The sequence below is a fragment of the Tachysurus vachellii genome, chromosome 8, assembly GCF_030014155.1.
Source record: "Tachysurus vachellii isolate PV-2020 chromosome 8, HZAU_Pvac_v1, whole genome shotgun sequence".
Lineage (NCBI taxonomy): Eukaryota > Metazoa > Chordata > Actinopteri > Siluriformes > Bagridae > Tachysurus > Tachysurus vachellii.
Genome location: NC_083467.1, coordinates 30,587,344 through 30,601,157, shown reverse-complemented (window position 1 = coordinate 30,601,157; position 13,814 = coordinate 30,587,344).

The following is a 13,814-nucleotide window of genomic DNA, read 5'->3' as shown; positions in this document are numbered from 1 at the left end:
ACATAATGTGTGGGAGTGTAAATAACAATATTGTGTAATATTATTTTTGTACAATATACAGCAGCAGTAGTGTGCAATATACTGTATACAGATGATGTGATGACTGACAGTCCTGATAATGCAGCACTTATAGATATGAAGCAGTGAATATAATTATGGTGAGGTGTTAATCAGGGTGATTGTCTGGGGAAAGAAACTGTTCCTGTGTCTGGTAGTTTTAGTAAACAAAGTTCTGTGCGCCTGAGAGAAGGGAGGAGCTGAAAGAGGTTGTGTCCAGGGTGTAAAGGGTCAGTGGTGATTTTTACTGCCCGGTTTCTGGTTCTTGTGTCGTACAAGTCCTGGGGGGTGGGCAGGGGGGCACCAGTTATTATTTCTGCTGTTTTTTACTGTGCGTTGCAGTCTGTTTCTGTCCTGTTTTGTTGCTGCACCAAACCAGATGGTGATGGATGTGAACAGGATAGATTCACTTTTTTTTTTTTTTTTTTACATACCAGGCCCATGTTAGGCTGTTACGTTCTATGTTTGTTCTCTCTCTCTCTCTCTCTCTCTCTCTCTCTCTCTTTGCTCCACTATCTATCTTTTCAGATCCCTACCATTGGACACCTCCTGTCAATCGTCATTATTAGGGATGATCGAGTACAGCATTATCTGTATCTGTTAACAATATGAATTATCCGTATCTGTATCTGTACTTGGAGTGTGTGGGGACTAATCCGAAAGTAGGCGGGGCTTGTCTTGAAATGGGCGGGGCTTTAACCGATAATAATTAATTTGTAATATTTATAACACTAGCTTACTACCTTTACGTTTTTATGAAATACAGCAAAAACGTGTCAGACACTCAGTGTCTGGTTATTGGTTAGAGACAGCTGAAGGTTTAAAAAAGAAAAAAATCTCCGACAGGCAGAGACACAATGCGAGTCGCATTCTACCAAGCAAGCACCACATCTGAACGAACCCATGTTTACCAGAACTCTACTGGTTAGTAAGTACGTATTATTAACGTTACAACCCGAAGTAAAAAGCTGAAGAAACCCTAAACGTTAACGGAAAAGACCCGCGAACCCGAGTGAGTGAGGGAGAGACAGAGAGTTGTACTGTGTGTGACATCAGCCATCGATCCACCAATCAACCAGAATCAGAATCAGGATTAGAATCAGAAACAGAAGGAGAAAGAAGACGTGTGCTAATTTGTTAGAGAGCTATATTGTTGTTCATTTCGGTTGTAGTATGTCAGACTGTTTATGTATCTTAATTTGTTAGTCACTTTGTGTATGTGACTTGAGGGTCATTTGTGTATGTGACTTGAGGGTCATTTGTGTATGTGACTTGAGGGTCACTTTGTGTATGTGACTTGTTAGTTGTTTGTTTAAATCTCTAACATTGAATACATTAATGCTGGCTCACAAGGTTACATACTTAAGATACCATGAGTTTAAAACATTTGTTCAAAGTTACAATGAAAAAGTGTCATAGGTTGTGGGTTTTTTTTTTTTTTTAAATGCAAAAGATAAGGAAAGACATGCTAGTTGAATTGTTTCCTGAATAAGTAGGTCTTCAACCGCTGCTTGAAAATAGCCAGTGACTCAGCTGTCCGGCCCTCTAGGGGAAGTTCGTTCCACCACCTTGGTGCCAGAACAGAGAAGAGTCTTGTAGTAAACTTACCTCTTACCCTGAGAGATGGTGGAACCAGTTGAGCAGTGCTGGTAGATCTGAGGGTGTGAGGTGCAGTGTGAGGAGTGATGAGGGCTTTGAGGTAAGAGGGAGCTGGTCCATTTGTGGCTTTGTAGACAAGCATCAGTGTTTTGAATCTGATGTGTTCAGCTACCAGAAGCCAGTGGAGGGATCGCAGCAGTGTGGTGGTGTGGAGAACTTTGTCAGGTTGAAAACAAGCCGTGCAGCTGCATTTTGGATCATTTGCAGAGGACGGATTGCGTTCATAGGTAGACCTTCCAGCAGTGTGTTGCAGTAATCCAGTCTAGAAATGACAAGAGACTGAACAAGTACCTGAGCAGCCTGTGTGGACAAAAATGGTCGAATCCTTCTAATGTTGTAGAGAACAAACACTACAGAAAACACTTCATGCAGAAGAATAGTAAATATTTTATAAGACTTTTAACACTGTAAACATTGCTGGACATTTTAACAGGTTATTTTGGGATGTTTATTTGTTTTATACTTTTTGTCAGTGTGATACACACTGGATCTCAACCTTGACAACACACACTACTTATTTTATACAGAATATAAAATCTCTAAAAAAAATCAATCTCTATAAAATCAATTACAGACTGTTATTATTTAATAGAAAAGTATATGTCTAACTGCTTAAGCTGATTAACTGTTTTGTTGAGGCCAAACCAACCTGTGAATACCAGGTGCTGTAAGCTTATGACAAAGGCATTCATCTACTTTACTGCTTGAATTCTGTAACATCATCTTATTATTCATACCCTGTAGCTAATGTTTTGATAGATACAAGTAAACTTTATAAACAGGCTCTTAAATTGGTAAGGAAGAAACCTTGAGAGGAACCAGACTCAAAGGGGAGCCCATCCTCATATGGGTGACACTAGAGGGTGTATTGTATTTATAAGATATTTGTGTTTTTGTAATTGAATTTTTGCCATGAAAATAGCTTTGATTGCTGACATGGTATTAAATAAAATAATCTGAATCTGAATCTTTGTAGATTCTCAAGTGATAAACAGAGACGTCAGCATTATATTGTGAAAAAGTAGATTATCTTCATACCAAAACCTTAAATTTTCTCTGGACTCAATGATAAATACATGTCTGACTGTTGGAACGAACCAAAAAAAACTAGAAAATGACATTAATGACGATTTATGGTGATTTTATTTCCCTTTGCCTACATTGACGCTGATGCATTAAAGAGGAGGGGGTCCCCGGTCCAAGATGGCGGCTCTATTCGGTCCAATGAACTGCCGTAGACAAGGCGACATCTAGCCACATGCTAACAGTAGCGCAAGTGTTCATGGGATATGTAGTTTTCACACAGTGTAGATATCTATGCACCCTTATGAGCTGAAATAAAACAATAAACAAATCACCTGAACGGCTTCCCAGGCGGCTGGAACATGAAATTCCCTCCACTGAAGCTGTAGATCTTTTCACACAGTCAGATAGTCACGAGAATTAGCGTAGCTTCGGCTGCTCTGTGCAGCAGACTCAGAAGAAACAAGTCATAAACTTTACTCTTGTACACATTATATACACAAAGTAGTAATAACACTAGTAGTCAGCCAAATACAGACGCTTTAACACACTTTGTCAGTGGTTATTTACTCTATATATTAGCCTTAAAACTCGCAGGAGACAAACAACAAACCTCTCACAACGATCTGCAGTTCTAAACTCCACCCCTTCATCCAATCATAATTCTCAGTATACCTGCAGAGGCGGGAATAAGAAGGACAAGGGCCAATCACAAAGAAATGAACTAACCTGCTGGGCAAAGCCACGTTTTTAGACAGTGTATTACTAACAAACTCTTAAAGGGGACGTGCACAATTATTTTATCACTATACACAGACACAGTTATGATATTATATGAACCACAAACAATCATAAATGCCCCATTAGATGAAAATAAAATAAATGATACTTAATATAACCCTAGCTGGGTTACACTAATGTTTCAGCAGAACAAAGTGATTCAATATAGGGTTTTAGCAGCACAAAGTGATTCTAATTAAAAAGATACCGAGGGAAATGGAGTCTTAAATTAAAGAACATTAAATATATGCATTAGAAATATTAATAAATACATAATTAAAGGCAAATCTATAGATTTAGAAATAAATATAACATTTTCATTTGAAAAACATTTAAGCATCTGATGTACATGTGAACTAAGGGACACTCACACACACACAACACACACACACACACACACACACACACACACACACACACACACACACACATACATACACACACACACACCATGGCCGCCAACTTTTGAGTTCAGCTTAGAGTGAGATATTGGGGCAGGGCTTTGCTTATGGGGAGGGGCTTATGGAGGGGCGTGGCTTGGTGTGGAAAAAAATACAAACACAAAATCCTTGCATTAGCAGAAGTGTATTAAGTATATACTGATTGTCAAAGCATTTGGTATCTGTACAGAATTTCTTGGGAGATTTACATTACATTTAATTTTCACAAACATTTTACAGAAATAGGATTAACATGTGATTAACATGTTCACAGATTAACATGTGATTAACATGTTCACAGATTAACATGTGATTAACATGTTCACAGATTAACATGTGCTCTATTATAAGTGCTGGTGGCTGATTTTGCAGACTTAATCATTGATTGGGATGTCAATGACTTAACAATAATTAACATTAATTACTAGGCATGTCCAGATATTTCTCATCTGGAAATGCTTTTGTACTGTTTTTTATGATAAAGTTATGTAAAATAACTGCTCAGTGCTGCAAAACAAACAACTCTGCTAATGCTAACTTAATTCTATATAAACTATATAACAGCATATGCCTATTAGTTACTAGTCTAAACTGGACTTACTGTAAGTAAAGTTGGTCACATATTCACAGATTGGAGTTTCCCGAGTCAATAACTCCTGAGCTAAACGCTGTTACTACACAAATAACACCTCTTTTCTATCGTAGTAATGTAGAGACGCAGCTACAACACAAGTTTCCTCAAAATCAGCTTTCCCCCACGGTGGACAAAATACACAAGTCTCTATGTGCCGATGGCTGAGAGACAGATTCCAAGGGACCGTCTGCAAAGTGCAAAACCCGAAAAGCGAATACAAGAAAACAAACAGTCAATAACTTGACTGTAATACACTGTACTGTCACCAGCTCACACCAGAGGTGGGAGTAAGTCACACATGTGCAAGTCACAAGTAAGTCTCAAGTCTTAACCTTCAATTCTCAAGCAAGTCCGAGTCAATTTTTGTGAGAGTCAAGTCAAGTCAAGTCACTGCTTTATGTCAAGCAATTCAAGTCAAGTCGTAGCTTGAGTCAAGCAAGTCACCCACAAGTCATACAGATGTTTGATGATTTAACTAAATGTATATATTAAACAAAGTTAAATCTACAGTATTTATGGTATTTACAGTATTTAAAACTCTATGAGCGTTTTATTTGCAACAAAAAATTTGTGAGAGTTGCAAGAGTTGTGAATACAATAAAAATCTAAAAATTAATAAAAATCAAAACTACAAAGCTTAAGATGTAAATGTAACTGAAATAAGGCCAACATAAAAGCATGAAAAGTTTCAATATGCCTCAAACATGGCAGAAGACCATGGAAAAGTATATAGAAAAAGTGCAATGCTATGCAACCAAATGGCATTTATTGAACAGGCATTCCCTTTTAATGGGACATGAACACATCCTTAAATTAGATCCTTCCTCTTTAACAACAGAATAACAACAACAATCAATCATGTCAATCAAAAAATGTAAATTATTGAATCACACAAACCTTGAAGTGAATTAACTATTGGAGAGAGAGAGAGAGAGAGAGAGAGAGAGAGAGAGAGAGAGATGATTGGAGTGAGTGTAATTTATTAACATTAAAGGGATAGTTCACCTAAAAATTAAAATTCTGTCATCATTTTCTCACGCTCATGATGTTACAAACCTGTATAAATGTCTTTGTTTTGATGAACACACATGTAGATATTTTAAGGAATGTTTATAACTAAACCATTCATGAGCCCCATTCACTTCCATAGTATTCTTTTTCCCCACTATGGAAGTGAATGGGGCTCATGAATGGTTTGGTTACAAACATTCCTTAAAATATCTTCCTCCGTGTTCATCAAAACAAAGAAATTTATACAGGTTTGTAACATCATGAGGGTGAGAAAATGATGAAAGAATTTTAATTTTTGGGTGAACTATCCCTTTAAATTGAATGTGTGTGCGTGTGCATGCGAGACAAGAATATGGCTGTGCTTGCAATGCTGAGTTTTTATTTTTATATTTAGGGTTTATATATACACATCACTGTATAACACTTCACTGTAATACACTGTAACTATCAGGACATCAGTGATGTGTGATCTGGTGATAGTACAGTGTATTACAGTGGTGTGTGAGCTGGTGACAGTACAGTGTATTACAGTGGTGTGTGAGCTGGTGACAGTACAGTGTATTACAGTGACGTGTGTGAGCTGGTGACAGTACAGTGTATTACAGTGATGTGTGAGCTGGTGACAGTACAGTGTATTACAGTGACGTGTGTGAGATGGTGACAGTACAGTGTATTACAGTAATGTGTGAGCTGGTGACAGTACAGTGTATTACAGTGATGTGTGAGCTGGTGACAGTACAGTGTATTACAGTGATGTGTGTGAGCTGGTGACAGTACAGTGTATTACAGTGACGTGTGTGAGCTGGTGACAGTACAGTGTATTACAGTGATGTGTGTGAGCTGGTGACAGTACAGTGTATTACAGTGATGTGTGTGAGATGGTGACAGTACAGTGTATTACAGTAATGTGTGAGCTGGTGACAGTACAGTGTATTACAGTGATGTGTGAGCTGGTGACAGTACAGTGTATTACAGTGACGTGTGTGAGCTGGTGACAGTACAGTGTATTACAGTGATGTGTGTGAGCTGGTGACAGTACAGTGTATTACAGTGACGTGTGTGAGCTGGTGACAGTACAGTGTATTACAGTGATGTGTGAGCTGGTGACAGTACAGTGTATTACAGTGATGTGTGTGAGCTGGTGACAGTACAGTGTATTACAGTGACGTGTGTGAGCTGGTGACAGTACAGTGTATTACAGTGATGTGTGAGCTGGTGACAGTACAGTGTATTACAGTGATGTGTGATCTGGTGACAGTACAGTGTATTACAGTGATGTGTGAGCTGGTGACAGTACAGTGTATTACAGTGATGTGTGAGCTGGTGACAGTACAGTGTATTACAGTGATGTGTGATCTGGTGACAGTACAGTGTATTACAGTGATGTGTGAGCTGGTGACAGTACAGTGTATTACAGTGATGTGTGTGAGCTGGTGACAGTACAGTGTATTACAGTGTGTGAGCTGGTGACAGTACAGTGTATTACAGTGATGTGTGAGCTGGTGACAGTACAGTGTATTACAGTGATGTGTGTGAGCTGGTGACAGTACAGTGTATTACAGTGACGTGTGTGAGCTGGTGACAGTACAGTGTATTACAGTGATGTGTGTGAGCTGGTGACAGTACAGTGTATTACAGTGATGTGTGAGCTGGTGACAGTACAGTGTATTACAGTGATGTGTGTGAGATGGTGACAGTACAGTGTATTACAGTGATGTGTGTGAGATGGTGACAGTACAGTGTATTAGTGATGTGTGTGAGCTGGTGACAGTACAGTGTATTACAGTGATGTGTGAGCTGGTGACAGTACAGTGTATTACAGTGATGTGTGTGAGATGGTGACAGTACAGTGTATTACAGTGATGTGTGTGAGATGGTGACAGTACAGTGTATTACAGTAATGTGTGAGCTGGTGACAGTACAGTGTATTAGTGATGTGTGTGAGCTGGTGACAGTACAGTGTATTACAGTGATGTGTGAGCTGGTGACAGTACAGTGTATTACAGTGATGTGTGTGAGCTGGTGACAGTACAGTGTATTACAGTGAAGTTTTTGACTGTTTTTTGTATTCGCTTTTCGGGTTTTGCACTTTGCAGACGGTCCCTTGGAATCTGTCTCTTAGGTGTTCGCACATAGAGACTTGTGTATTTTGTCCACCGCGGATTAAAGCTGATTTTGAGGAGAATTGTGTTGTAGCTGCATCTCTACATTACTACGGTGAAAAAGAGGTGTTATTTGTGTAGTAACAGCGTTTAGCTGTTGACTCGGGAAACTCCAATCTGTGAATATGTGACCAACTTTAGTCTAAACTGGGCGGAGACACGGAGCGCCCTGTAACTCACTGAACTGCCTGCGTTCACAATTCACACGGTGCAGATGGGAGGGAGAACGGCTGACTACACAGTTTATGGGAATAAATTGTGTATTTCCCTCACAATTGTCACAAAAAACTCACTACACTGTCTGTCTGGTCTCTCTGCGCGTGGCTTTGCGAGATCATGCGGCACGATTTGTTTTCCCTCACTGCTGCACGAGTCTGCGTGAGAATATGGGGGTGTGGCGTGAGAATATGGGGGTGTGGCGTGAGAATATGGAGGTGTGGCGTGAGAATATGGAGGTGTGGCGTGAGAGCGTGAGAATCGGGTCAATTGCGTGAGTCTCACGCTGAATGCGTGAGAGTTGGCAGCCATGCATTCACACACACACACACACACACACACACACACACACACACACACACACACTTACATACACACATACATATACACACACATACCATACACACACACATTCACACACACATACACACACACAACAAAAAATAATACACTAAATGTCTCCTTTTGTGTCATTTGCCCTCAAGTTTAAACCTCTCTTGCCACATGTGTGTGTTTTAGGAGGGTGAGAGCGAGAGGCTCACAGAATCCTCCAAGAAGAGAAGGAGGATATGATGAAGACTCTGGCACATGAAGAGGAGTTACAACATTTCTTCTCAAAAATACATGCCTACTTTTGTGAACCCTGTGTGTGTGTGTTTGTGTGAATAAGATTAGTGTTGGAGAAAATGTAGCTCAGTCTATAAACCTTATAGATTCTGTAATACTTTACATTTGACAGCTGATAAAATGACTCCTGAATGTTGTCTTTACATTCCTTTCTGTGTTGCTCATAATCTACTCTCAGGGTTAAATGTGGGCTCGGTTTATAATGTACCCAGACGAACAGGGAACACCGGGCCTCCTAGTAGTGGACCTTGGAGTATAGAATACAGGCCTCAAGCCACAGACGTGCTCAAATAGACATTTTACGTCTAAACAGTGCAGGTTAATGTTGTACAAACACAGAGTGCCTTTACTAACCTCCATACATTGTTGGGTGTTTGGTTATAGATTTTTATTAAAATATTGACTTTTCTTTTGGATGACGCAAATGATGTGAAAGCCGTATAAAATGAAATATCCGATATACATTTATATAATAGATTCTCAATATTATAAGTGAACAATATTATATAAGTTAATTGATTTATATTTACACTATATGTGGCAAATGTAATGTTGTTACACTAGATTATTGAAACTATTATTAACTAATTGCATTAACGCAAGAGGCTTTTATTTTGAAATTCTAATTAGAAGAAATTGCACATGTGATGAATGGTCATGTGACCACAAGCATTTACATTACATTTACATTTACAGCATTTGGCAGACGCCCTTATCCAGAGCGACGTACATAAGTGCTTAAATCTTTAACATTGAATACATTAATGCTGGCTCACTAAGTTACATACTTAAGATACCATGAGTTTAAAACATTTGTTCAAAGTTACAATGAAAAGGTGTCAAAGGTGTGTTTTTTTTTTTTGTTTTTTTTTTAAATGCGAAAGATAAGGAAAGAAGTGCTAGTTGAAGTGTTTCCTGAATAAGTAGGTCTTCAACCGCCACTTGAAAATATCCAGTGACTCAGCTGTCCGGACCTCTAGGGGAAGTTCATTCCACCACCTTGGTGCCAGTACAGAGAAGAGTCTTGTAGTATACTTGCCTCTTACCCTGAGAGATGGTGGAACCAGTCGAGCAGTGCTGGTAGATCGGAGGGTGCGGGGTGCAGTGCGAGGAGTGATGAGGGCTTTGAGGTAAGAGGGAGCTGGTCCATTTTTGGCTTTGTAGGCCAGCATCAGTGTTTTGAATCTGATGCGTGCAGCTACTGGAAGCCAGTGGAGGGATCGCAGCAGCGGGGTGGTATGCGAGAACTTTGGCAGGTTGAAAACAAGCCGGGCAGCTGCATTTTGGATCATTTGCAGAGGACGGATTGCGTTCATAGGTAGACCTGCCAGCAGTGCATTGCAGTAATCCAGTCTAGAAATGACAAGAGACTGAACAAGTACCTGAGCAGCCTGTGTGGACAGAAATGGTCGAATCCTTCTAATGTTGTAGAGAAGAAACCGACATGAGCGAGTCACATTAGCAACATGAGAGTAAAAGGACAGTTGATTGTCCATGGTTACCCCAAGGTTGCGAGCTGTGGCTGAAGGGGAGATCAGATCGTTGTGCAAGGATATAGCAAGATCATGACCTGGGGATGAATCACCTGGGATGAAGAGCAGCTCAGTTTTGCTAGGATTAAGCTTTAACTGATGAGCAGTCATCCATGATGAAATTTCTGCCAGACATGCAGAGATCCGGTCAGAAGCTGTGGCATCTGCGGGTGGGAAAGAGAAGATAAGTTGTGTATCATCAGCATAACAGTGGTAAGAGAACCCATGTGAGGAAATAACTTCACCAAGAGAGTGAGTATACAGGGAGAAAAGAAGACGACCAAGTACTGAGCCTTGTGGGACGCCAGTGGAGAGTCTGCGTGGAGCAGATGTCACTCCCCTCCATGTTACCTGATATGAGCGTCCTTCCAGGTAGGAAGCGAACCATTCCCAAGCTGATCCGCAAATCCCAAGACTCCTGAGGGTGGCTAAGAGAGTCTTATGATTGACCGTATCAAACGCTGCTGAAAGGTCAAGGACGATAAGGACGGACAATATTAAGCACAATATTATTGTTATTTTTATTTCTTTTTTTACATATATAATTTTTATTTCTTTGTTATTGGTTTTGTTTTCCTTTCCCTTTTGAAACTGTTAACCTTTAAAAAGAAAGTTTATTAAGAATCGTTTAAGTAAGTGTCACATGTAAGCGTGAGGGTGGAGCTGACGCAGGGGCGTAGCCATCATTTAAAAAGTGGGGGGGGACGAAATGTCTAGTGTTATCTGTTTATTTTTTTTCAGTTAACCCTTGTGTAAATGACAGGTTTTATTTTTAATCATGCTTTATATGCGTTATGATTATATATGATTATAAAACAGAAAGAAAGAAAGAAATAGAACAGCTTGCCACTGGGACAGTACCCTTAAAAGGACATCTTTGTACCTTATTTATTTATAGTTGTACATTAAGGTACACATTGGTATTCTAAGGTAGTAATGTGTACCCTTTTGAGTATAAAGTACAAAGATGTCCTTATAATGGTACTAAGAGTATATTGTTTACATATTTCAAATTGTATTTTGTGTATGCACAGTACATGGCACACAGTAATGGATACTTGCACATTCAAATAATACTTCATTTTGTTCTCTTCTACAGTCCATATTTCAGGAATAAAACAAGTAATTCAAAACAAACTATTGAAAGAAAATTTATATTGAACTCAACTGTGTGAGCTGGTGACAGTACAGTGTATTACAGTGATGTGTGAGCTGGTGACAGTACAGTGTATTACAGTGATGTGTGTGAGCTGGTGACAGTACAGTGTATTACAGTGACGTGTGTGAGCTGGTGACAGTACAGTGTATTACAGTGATGTGTGTGAGCTGGTGACAGTACAGTGTATTACAGTGATGTGTGAGCTGGTGACAGTACAGTGTATTACAGTGATGTGTGTGAGATGGTGACAGTACAGTGTATTACAGTGATGTGTGTGAGATGGTGACAGTACAGTGTATTAGTGATGTGTGTGAGCTGGTGACAGTACAGTGTATTACAGTGATGTGTGAGCTGGTGACAGTACAGTGTATTACAGTGATGTGTGTGAGATGGTGACAGTACAGTGTATTACAGTGATGTGTGTGAGATGGTGACAGTACAGTGTATTACAGTAATGTGTGAGCTGGTGACAGTACAGTGTATTAGTGATGTGTGTGAGCTGGTGACAGTACAGTGTATTACAGTGATGTGTGAGCTGGTGACAGTACAGTGTATTACAGTGATGTGTGTGAGCTGGTGACAGTACAGTGTATTACAGTGAAGTTTTTGACTGTTTTTTGTATTCGCTTTTCGGGTTTTGCACTTTGCAGACGGTCCCTTGGAATCTGTCTCTTAGGTGTTCGCACATAGAGACTTGTGTATTTTGTCCACCGCGGATTAAAGCTGATTTTGAGGAGAATTGTGTTGTAGCTGCATCTCTACATTACTACGGTGAAAAAGAGGTGTTATTTGTGTAGTAACAGCGTTTAGCTGTTGACTCGGGAAACTCCAACCTGTGAATATGTCACCAACTTTAGTCTAAACTGGACGGAGACACGGAGCACCCTGTAACTCACTGACCTGCCTGCGTTCACAATTCACACGGTGCAGATGGGAGGGAGAACGGCTGACTACACAGTTTATGGGAATAAATTGTGTATTTCCCTCACAATTGTCACAAAAAACTCACTACACTGCCTGTCTGGTCTCTCTGCGCGTGGCTTCGCGAGATCATGCGGTGCAATTTGTTTTTCCTCACTGCTGCACGAGTCTGCGTGAGAATATGGGGGTGTGGCGTGAGAATATGGGGGTGTGGCATGAGAATATGGGGGTGTGGTGTGAGAATATGGGGTGTGGTGTGAGAGAGTGAGAATCGGGTCAATTGCGTGAGTCTCACGCTGAATGCGTGAGAGTTGGCAGCCATGCATTCACACACACACACACACACACACACACACACACACACACACACACACTTACATACACACATACATATACACACACATACCATACACACACACATTCACACACACATACACACACACAACAAAAAATAATACACTAAATGTCTCCTTTTTGTGTCATTTGCCCTCAAGTTTAAACCTCTCTTGCCCCATGTGTGTGTTTTAGGAGGGTGAGAGCGAGAGGCTCACAGAAACCTCCAAGAAGAGAAAGAGGAGATGATGAAGACTCTGACACATGAAGAGCAGTTACAACATTTCTTCTCGAAAATACATGGCTACTTTTGTGAACCCTGTGTGTGTGTGTTTGTGTGAATAAGATTAGTGTTGGAGAAAATGTAGCTCAGTCTATAAACCTTATAGATTCTGTAATACTTTGCATTTGACAGCTGATAAAATGACTCCTGAATGTTGTCTTTACATTCCTTTCTGTGTTGCTCATAATCTACTCTCAGGGTTAAACGTGGGCTCGGTTTATAATGTACCCAGATGAACAGGGAACACCGGGCCTCCTAGTAGTGGACCTAGGAGTATAAAATACAGGCCTCAAGCCACAGACGTGCTCAAATAGACGTTTTACGTCTAAACAGTGCAGGTTAATGTTGTACAAACACAGAGTGCCTTTACTAACCTCCATACATTGTTGGGTGTTTGGTTATAGATTTTTATTAAAATATTGACTTTTCTTTTGGATGACGCAAAGGATGTGAAAACCGTATAAAATGAAATATCCGATATACATTTATATAATAGATTCTCAATATTATAAGTGTACAATATTATATAAGTTAATTGATTTATATTTACAGTATATGTGGCAAATGTAATGTTGTTACACTAGATTATTGAAATTATTATTAACTAATTGCATTAACGCAAGAGGCTTTTATTTTGAAATTCTAATTAGAAGAAATTGCACATGTGATGAATGGTCATGTGACCACAAGCATTTACATTACATTTACATTTACAGCATTTGGCAGACGCCCTTATCCAGAGCGACGTACATAAGTGCTTAAATCTTTAACATTGAATACATTAATGCTGGCTCACTAAGTTACATACTTAAGATACCATGAGTTTAAAACATTTGTTCAAAGTTACAATGAAAAGGTGTCAAAGGTGTGTTTTTTTTTTTTGTTTTTTTTTTAAATGCGAAAGATAAGGAAAGAAGTGCTAGTTGAAGTGTTTCCTGAATAAGTAGGTCTTCAACCGCCACTTGAAAATATCCAGT